Below are 9,013 nucleotides of genomic sequence, written 5' to 3'. Positions count from 1 at the left end.
GAGTTCGGGCTTATTCATGCAAATAATTTTACGAGGTTGAATAGAAAGACATTATCTCTTGGTATAGGGGAAAATTTACAAATCTTCCATATTCAAAAATTGTTAATCGATAAAATTAAGCAGTAAATGTTTAAAATTTCCTTTAGCATACCTTCAAGCTGTTAATTATAAGGTATTCGCTGTCAAAAATTATGCCATGAAAATCTTCCTGAAGTTAACTTGCACCAAAGGCCGTTTGAAAATTATTTAGGGAAAAGATAAAAAGGCCACGTATTATTTACACTGAAATAGTTTTTTCGACGCCCTAAAATTATGCAACAGTTTTTAAGTTACGCTTCTTTTGAAATAGTTTCTAAAAAAGTACCTCCCAAAACTATTACAAATTTTGGGAACTGATAAAAAAATTAACTGTACGAATGTATCTTTTTTGATGTACCAAAATTATAGGAGAAATACTTTATTTTTTGGCTAAAATTATTGAAGAATATTCTTATGAACTTTTGTCACCAAACGACATACTTTTAGGCTGCCACTTCGCCAACTCTTGTGTCCCTTAAGTGATTCAATACAACATTTATAAGGTTATTAAAAATCAAGTCAACTTACCGGCTACAACTCCTTGGGTTATTCAAGTTTTTATTTGCAAACTTCTACTCTTTTTTTAGGGTCGTTCAACAATCAACAAACAGCAACACGTCACTTACAAGAAAGTGTCTCGAGAACCTCCACTGTACGGTTTCTTTCTACGCAACCAATCACTTTACCGTTAAATGTTTCGCTTTATGCAACAACCGATGCTGCTCTAATGCAATGCTACGCAAGATTTGTACGCGGTTACAAAAAAAAACACTACGTAGCGTATGAATATAAAGCCGAGGGAGTATTTTTCTGTTTTGTTTTTATTATACGAATTTTTTTGATTTTTCTTCTTATGCACGTTTGTGTTTCTTAATTCGATTTTTGTTTTGTTCTTTTTGCGCAAGTAAAGAAAACTAACGAAATAAGTAAGTTGCGTAGAAGCTTTGAATTTATGGCGATTGGTTAGTATAGAGAAAGACACTACGGAAAGTTATGGTGTCAAGGGTTTTTCGTTAGGCATTTATTTTTGCAATCAAAATATATTTTTCCTTACTAAAGTTTTAAAAATTTTTTGGAAATTCTATTTAGTAATTTTTCGCAGTTATTTATTAGCAAATCTTCTCATGTACTTATTTATTGCTATTTATTCCGTTGCTCTGCTATTTTATGCTCAAACTTTACGCTAAACTTAGTTTTTCCAAATTCACTCTTCACGCGCTCCCTCGCTCTATCTATCCTTCAGTCACCCACACTTTGCTTTATTTTGCTTGCAACGCTTACAATACCGGAAATACGTTACAAAATGTGCTTTTGTTGTTGTCGACGAATTTCAGTTGTTTTATAGTTTAATTCCTGTTGTAGACGTCTTACAGCAACATTTTTTTTGCTTGTTTTTCAGTACTTATTCACTTCTCATTCGCTGCTGCCCTTTATTTCAGCATTTTCTCAGCGTTGCAATGGTGTGCGTGAATATTTCACCGATTTCACTTCCGTTGCGCTTTTGTGTTGCACCTGTTTTCTGTTCGATTATTTTTTTTTCTTCTCAGCAGCCTTCACCGCTGCACTCTTCCTCCCACTTCACTCCACCTTGTCCTCCAATTGTACAATTTAAATGATTCCCAATCTTTTTCTGCAACTCTGATTTGCTTCCCTGATTTCTGCTTAAATTTTTTTTAATATTTTTTTCTTTTATCTCAGTAAGTTGTTTCTGTAGTTCCCTTTAGCTGTTTTGCTCTATTTCCCACTGCAATTTTTATTTTCCTTAGCTATTATTTTATAGTTGCTACTTTTTACGTTTTTTTTTTGTTCAACTTCTACTTAAGTTGCTTATTGTATTTAAGCGCCTGAAGCGTACTTTTGTAACGCATTGATTGAGTTTCCGTTTCCGCTTTTAAAAGCGAGACATTATTTTGCTTTCGCGTTTACTGCAATTCAGTGTCGCCAAATGGTAAGCTTTATTTCCCAGTTTATTGTTTGTTTTATTGCTGCCTGCTGCTTTTCATTTACTTAGACTGCCTTAGTTAAATCCTTTTGTCTGCTGCATCTCATTTACAAGCACTGAAAGGGCAAGAAAGTAAAAGCATTGAATCAACTCTAATGAAAATTAGCTACAAACTAGTGAATCGTCAAAAAGGATGAGAGTGAAAGTAATGATTTCCTAAATTATACATCCAATCCTATTCTATGTATGTATGTAAATATGTATCGCTCATTTTAAATTTGGAGGAGATTTTTTACCTTGTTTCACATTTTTATCGAATTTTAGTACCTTAGTAAAATGCGTTTTTAACCCGATGTTTTTCTTACGCTGTCTTGGGAACGAAAAAAATTAGGAAAACTCTGCCTTCTTTGATTAAAAGATTATCCGCCGAACAAGTGTCATGGCTTGCTATCATCAGAGGAAATCGAGCAAATGGACTAAGCTCAACTGAAATTCTCTTTACTAGTCAGTGGCCATTCTGAGCAAATCCCCTGACTTCCTTGGCTTTCTGTAGTACTGCACAAGTCTGGCAACCATATGCTATTTCTCCCGTTCATGCATAACGTCAAAATTGTATCGCTACTTATAGTATACGCACCTGTTCACAACAATCGTCTGAAACAACGTTTACACTGTCATAATTTTGTTTGCAAGTTAAGAATTAAATATTATTTTCGTGGTGGATGGTAATGAATCTAGTAAGTATCTCTGCCTCTTAACAAAATTTATTTAAATGTTGATTTTTTGTAATTACTTTCTAAGAGTCTAAATGGTACTTGTTTAATTAAGAATTTTTATCAAGATTGTAGTCCTTACGAAAAGTTTTGAAATATTTCAGTGTCTGCCCCTGAACTACTTTACTTTAGAGCAGAAAGTGCACATACTTAGTAAACTATGTAGTAAAAATTAGTCGCAGACTCACGCCGACTCAGGAGTAAAAGGCATTTGAACTTTGTAGAAGATAACACTGCTTACAAATTTGGTTGGTTGGGAGTAACTTGCCAAATTCAACGGAAATTATACGCGGAAATGGTGCAACGGAAGTGGTGAAATGAAATGATGCAACGGAAATGGTGCAACGGAAATGGTTGGAGTTGAAACAAGTGCTTCTTGAGTGTATGCATATGGTATTAATTTAACAATCTCTTGCTAACAAAAGGTTAAAGAATAACACTTAGAAAAAGACCAACACAAAAAGGAAAGTAAAGGTGAGTACGTACACAGATAAAGAACATGATAAAGGCAAAAGTAAAAATAAAAACAAAAACAAAGGTGCGTAAAGATAAAAGCAAAAATGGAGATCAAAGTAAATTTAAACACTTAACTTATATAGGGGCAAAGGTGAAGGGGAATATGTAGATGAAGAAAATTTTAAACATAAAAGTAAAAACGAAGATAAATATAAAAAAAAGATGATTATTAGGATACCGATAAAAGTTAAGATGAAGACAGAGGAAGAAAGATTAAAATAAAGGTAATTATAGAGAAAAGGATATGGATTGAGACCCAAAGATTCAATATGTGAACTGTTTTGGGGTTTCAGAGATTTTCGGTTAGATTTTTATTGGTTTTGTTATCGAAATTTTTATCGATATTGTTACCGATTTTGCTATCGATGTCTTCGGAACTTATCGATATAATATTCGATATTTTTATGGATTTTGTTATAGATATCTTTATCGATATTTTTAACGATTTTGTTATCGATACTGTCATCTATTTAGAACGAACTGGGGTAGAGATAGGGATCTAGATAGAAAAAAGACAAAAAATATAACCTTAAGCAAAAGTAGATGTATTTATGTATGTATGTATATTGGTTATCAGACAAAATAGATATGTAACGTAAGTTTCACTTCTCCAGTGTGGTCCAGGCGCACTTACTTTTCTTTTTTAGCAAAAATAATTGCCAAAAATCAACGCGATTTTTCAGCCAGTTAAATGTTACAATGTATATGTACTAAATTTATACTACAATTTAACGGGCTACAAAACTGCATACTGAAAAAGTTTTTACGAAATCGGATGAGAAATTAGCAAGTTTATTGAATTTCCCTGAGATTTGCACAAAGTTTAGAAATAAACTGCGGATTTTTATTTACTATCCTCTTTAGCTCAGATATAGATCAGAAAATAGTTTTGGCCGCCTAAATCGCCTGAATATACCTGTATTCGACATAGCCTTAAGCTTAAAAAACGGAAAACAACTTCCTCTGGAACGAATGGCGATTTTCTTCGAGATACATTTCGGCTCCTTCAGCATTGATATAGTTATATACACTGTAAAAGTTATGATCGCTATAATAAAAGTCATACATTTACCGTTTAAATGGGACTTCCATCTCCAAATTTTTTAACCGTAATTTTAGGATTTTAATTTTTTCGATCATATTAGAACCGATAATTTTAGACTTAATTTTAATCATAAAAATCTAAAAAAATAAAAATCCAAAAGAACGATTATTTTTAATCCAGAAAAATAAAAATCAAAATGATTAAGTTTTACCGAAATATACAAATCTAAATCTAAAGATTATTATTTATGGTAAAAAAAACAAAAATATTTTTAAAACAAGATTTCTAAATATGAACGAAATCGTACCATAAATACTGTTATATCAAATATCTCGACCTCTGCGCCACCTACCGGCACAATTTATTCCTTTTTATGTAATTAATAAACATTCTTAATATGAACCAAATCGGATTACCACGAGTTTTAAATCTGAGTCCTCAATTCGCGTTTTAAGTAAGTTGACTCTAAAAGTTTTGTCGCGCAGACAAAAGTACGACCAAAAATACACTGCAGATGTGTGTAACATCAAAAATTTAAAACAGCACTACTTAATGCAAACAAATTGCCAGTGAATTAGGCTTGATTCATACTATTGAGTATTAGAAGCAGTAAATTATTTGCTATATCTTACCTTTCTATAAAACCAATATCCTGAAATCTCAACGATCAATATCCCATTGGTGTCCACTAACGCAGAAAGATATGTACGGCTTTGTAAGATTTAACTTTTATTTATTTCCTATAATTTTCTCACCTAATACTTTTTTTGTTTTATTTATTTGAAATTCATACAATAGGCACTACGATAATTCCTGATTTTGAAGTATTATTAATGATTACACACAACTATGTATTTACTATGCTGTAATTAACAAAATAAATCCGCTTAATTAAGCATAAAAAGAGCTTCAAGACAATGCGCCAACTTTCTTTGCAATTTGCAGCGACATTAGAAGGGGCACTCAAAGCAGCGTGCTTTTTATATTTCGTCTACTTGTAAATTTGTTTGTCTACGCCTCTCACACTCGCACTCGCACTCGCACATGTGTTAATATGCTGCTATTGTTTTGCGCTATTAATTAATTAAATACATAATTTATGACTTTACATTAACAGAGCGAACGCACATGGGCATACACACTCAGCCATATACTGACGCGCAAACAAACACTTCTACAACAGCAACAGCAACACCAACTCGATGGCAATGCTCAAGTGGCTTTTTATTCGCCTGCGTATACGGTGGCGTATGGGTAACGCGACAACGGCGCCGCCACACTTTTGTAGTATTATTTTAGAGCTGCGCGTTTTGCGGTAAATGTGTTTGCACTTTTTATTATAAATGTTATTATTAAGCAGGCTTTTTATGTGTGTACATTTCCGTTGCAATTGTATGCGCCTGTCTGCTTGCTTGCTTACTTATTTATAAATTATTATTATATATTTTTTTATTTGCCTTTCATTTGACGATGGCGCCGTAGTGCAATAAATGGCAAACACTTTTAATTATTTCTTTCAGCTCTTTTGTCATTATTTTTTTTTTTGTTGTTGTGTTTGCTCCCCTTTGCACATTTTTTGCGCAAATTACATCTATATTAATATGAATTTATGTATTTTAAGCATGTTAATTTGCGCGCGCATATTTTTTGTGTGTGTTTGTTGTTGGTATTGCTGTTGCAATTACAAAAAATAATATATTAAATATTTATAAACGCATTGCGAAATTGTGCAGCTCATTTGCTTCGTCGCGCAATTACATGCATTTACTTTTTTTTTGCGCATTGATTGTGGTATGTTTGTTGGTACTAACTTTTTTTTGGCGTTCTAATTTATTTGCATTTAATATTTGTTTATTGGCTTTAAAGTGCTTTACGCAACTCAGTTGATTTTATATATTGGCAAAATCGTATATGGTATTTAATTTGCTGATTATTAATGCTGCAATTTTCGTGTTAACGACATAGATATTTTACTCTAATTTACATGCTTCGTTAGGCGATCAGTTGATATAGAGGCTGCGGTACGCGGATATGAGTTAGCATATGCATTTACCTGGAAAAAATAATAGTTTTATTACATTAATTTTTAGCATTTAAATAAGTATATTTGTGGTAAGTATTGAATGAATTATTATAAACGTAATCATTAAAATGGTGGAAATTAATTGTTTTTGTTTGCTCAAAATGAAGAAACACTTAAACAAAATTGCAAAACCATATTTACTATTTTCTGAAAAGTAAAATTTTTAAAACCAACGGGAAGAGATATCCCTTACTCCTGAGCATGTAATGCCCGCAGATTAAATAAGGAAATATTTTTTTTAGTTTGGTAAAAAAAAAGAAATTAAATAAAAGAAATAAATGAAGGGGTAAACGCTGTTCAGATAAGATAATACTTTTATTAGTTTGGTTAAAATAAAAATAAATTNTGAAATAAATGAAGGGGTTCAGATAAGATAATACTTTTATTAGTTTGGTTAAAATAAAAATAAATTAAATAAAGGAAGAAGTAAGTAATAAGAAATACAAAATCAATAAAAAATCGCCATTCTGAAACTGAATATACATACTTCAGAAGTTATAACAGTTAGAAGTAGGCGTGGTGGAATGGCCCCGAAAGGCGGTATATACCTTATCTTGCGTTCCTCTCGAAAGCGCTTTTTTCGAACTGGTGTATACGATAACTTAATATTTTTACGAAAATAAATGTCATTTAAAGAAATCACAGCCATTTTTGCAAAAAGAANCTGAAACTGAATATACATACTTCAGAAGTTATAACAGTTAGAAGTAGGCGTGGTGGAATGGCCCCGAACGGCGGTATATACCTTATCTTGCGTTCCTCTCGAAAGCGCTTTTTTCGAACTGGTGTATTCGATAACTTAATATTTTCACGAAAATAAATGTCATTTAAAGAAATCACAGCCATTTTTGCAAAAAGAAAATGTACAATGGTTCTCCAAGTAGCTCCATAGCTACTACCTTCTTGAATGAGAAAAACAATTTTTTTTAATTTTCAGACAATTCAGAAATTTTGGAATAAAATTTAAAAACTCGCATTTTTTAAATGTGAACTAAAATGTAAAAAATAATTCATAGAAGTACAGATTTCGTATTTGAAGCTCCTTAAATTGATTTAATTAAACTTTTAAAGCCAAACTAAAATGGGATTAAAGTAATTGACATTAAAATAAATTTTTCCGAAAAAGAAGAATTTTGAACAAATATTATTAATAGTAAGACTATAAAATCTAAGAAATACCCCACGGTAAAATTAATTTTAATGTCAATTACTTTAGTTCTATTTTTGGTCGATTTTAAAAGTTTTATTAAATCAAGTTAGGGAACTTTCTATTCCTCTTAAACGATATCTGTATTTCTATATATTACTTTTTTTACTTTTTAGTTCAAATTTAAAAAAGGCGAGTTTTCAGTTTTTTAAACTATAATTTTATTATAATTTGTTTAGTTTAAATTCAATTACCAAAAAGTTTTACGAAAAACTAATTTTCGATTCAGATCCAGTGTGAATATCATTTTTGACTGAATATTTAAATATCTGAAAGTATCTAATGGCTGGATTACACGATCTCCACAATGCGCCTTATTTTATGCCCGTGTGATTTCACAATAAGTTGACTGATGCAGCAATCTAGGTGCTTATTATGCCCAATAAAATATAAACCAATTGCATAAGCTGAGTTAATCGTGCGATTATACAGAATTTGATTTGGACATTTTCTTTATTGTGCGCCAAGTCAATATAATTCTACTCGAATGACCTAGATACCAACCGGTCATATCGTCTGCCGAACGATTACAATGTCTTCCAAGCAGAGATCCACCCTACAGAAAGGTCGGCTAGTCTTTTACTTAGTAGTAGGCTACCAGAGGATAAAGCCACTATCTTTATCGATAGTCAAGTAGCACTGAAGGCAATAGGATCTAAAATAGTGAAATTAGAAATTGTATGGAAATGTCGCACCACGCTGGCGTCATTGAGCTATCAACACAGGAAGCGGATATCTCCATGCTACCACCGTCTACCGATTATGGTAGGAAAATTGATAAATACACCGTGGTCGCGACGAATGATTTGTGGCATAGACAGGAAGACTGAAAGACCATAAAATTATTATTGCCGCTACGAGGAACCTACTGCAGTAAGAGTCCTTAAGGGTGTTATCTCAAGACATTGCGCTATAGAACGAATGCTTCAACGATGGCGAATACCAACAAATAATCCCAGCAGAAGCTGTCGTGATGAGGATGAGGAAGGGTCAGTTGACCGCGCTCTGTCTCGGTGTCTGGGTGTACTGGAGATTTTTCGATAGCCCGAAAATTATATAATATTTAATTTTTTTTATTGTTCTTAAATGTGTACCTATGTATGTATGTATATGAAATACATTTTTTCATAAATTTCATATCTGCATAAAAAAAAATATTTGTTAACCTAGTGTATTTAGTGCCACATCTGTTGTATCTAATTTGGGGCTCGACAAGCTATTTTCTTTCTTTCACTACGTATGTTCTGTATATTGTTGTATGTTCGACTTCACCTCAACGAAACACAGTTATATATTTAGTAGGTTAAGTCACATAACTATTCGACTCCGAGCAATTATGTATTTTCATAGCTTTTAAATAAATCCATCC

At 32.2% G+C, this 9,013-nt stretch overlaps 1 long non-coding RNA gene across 1 annotated transcript; it reads right to left on the bottom strand.

The window, feature by feature from the left end:
- Positions 1 to 1,137: 1,137 nt before the first annotated feature.
- Positions 1,138 to 6,403, bottom strand: LOC108370324 (uncharacterized). Its single transcript, XR_001848620.1, has 2 exons — positions 4,987 to 6,403; positions 1,138 to 2,136 (listed from the first exon to the last, which is right to left on the bottom strand). It is a non-coding gene; the product is annotated as an uncharacterized LOC108370324 (long non-coding RNA).
- Positions 6,404 to 9,013: the final 2,610 nt, after the last annotated feature.

Source organism: Rhagoletis zephyria, unplaced genomic scaffold (genome assembly GCF_001687245.7).
Source record: "Rhagoletis zephyria isolate East Lansing unplaced genomic scaffold, Rhagoletis_zephyria_1.1 Rzeph_scaffold_04151, whole genome shotgun sequence".
NCBI classification, from domain to species: Eukaryota; Metazoa; Arthropoda; class Insecta; order Diptera; family Tephritidae; genus Rhagoletis; species Rhagoletis zephyria.
This window is presented reverse-complemented; position numbering and strand designations above follow the sequence as displayed.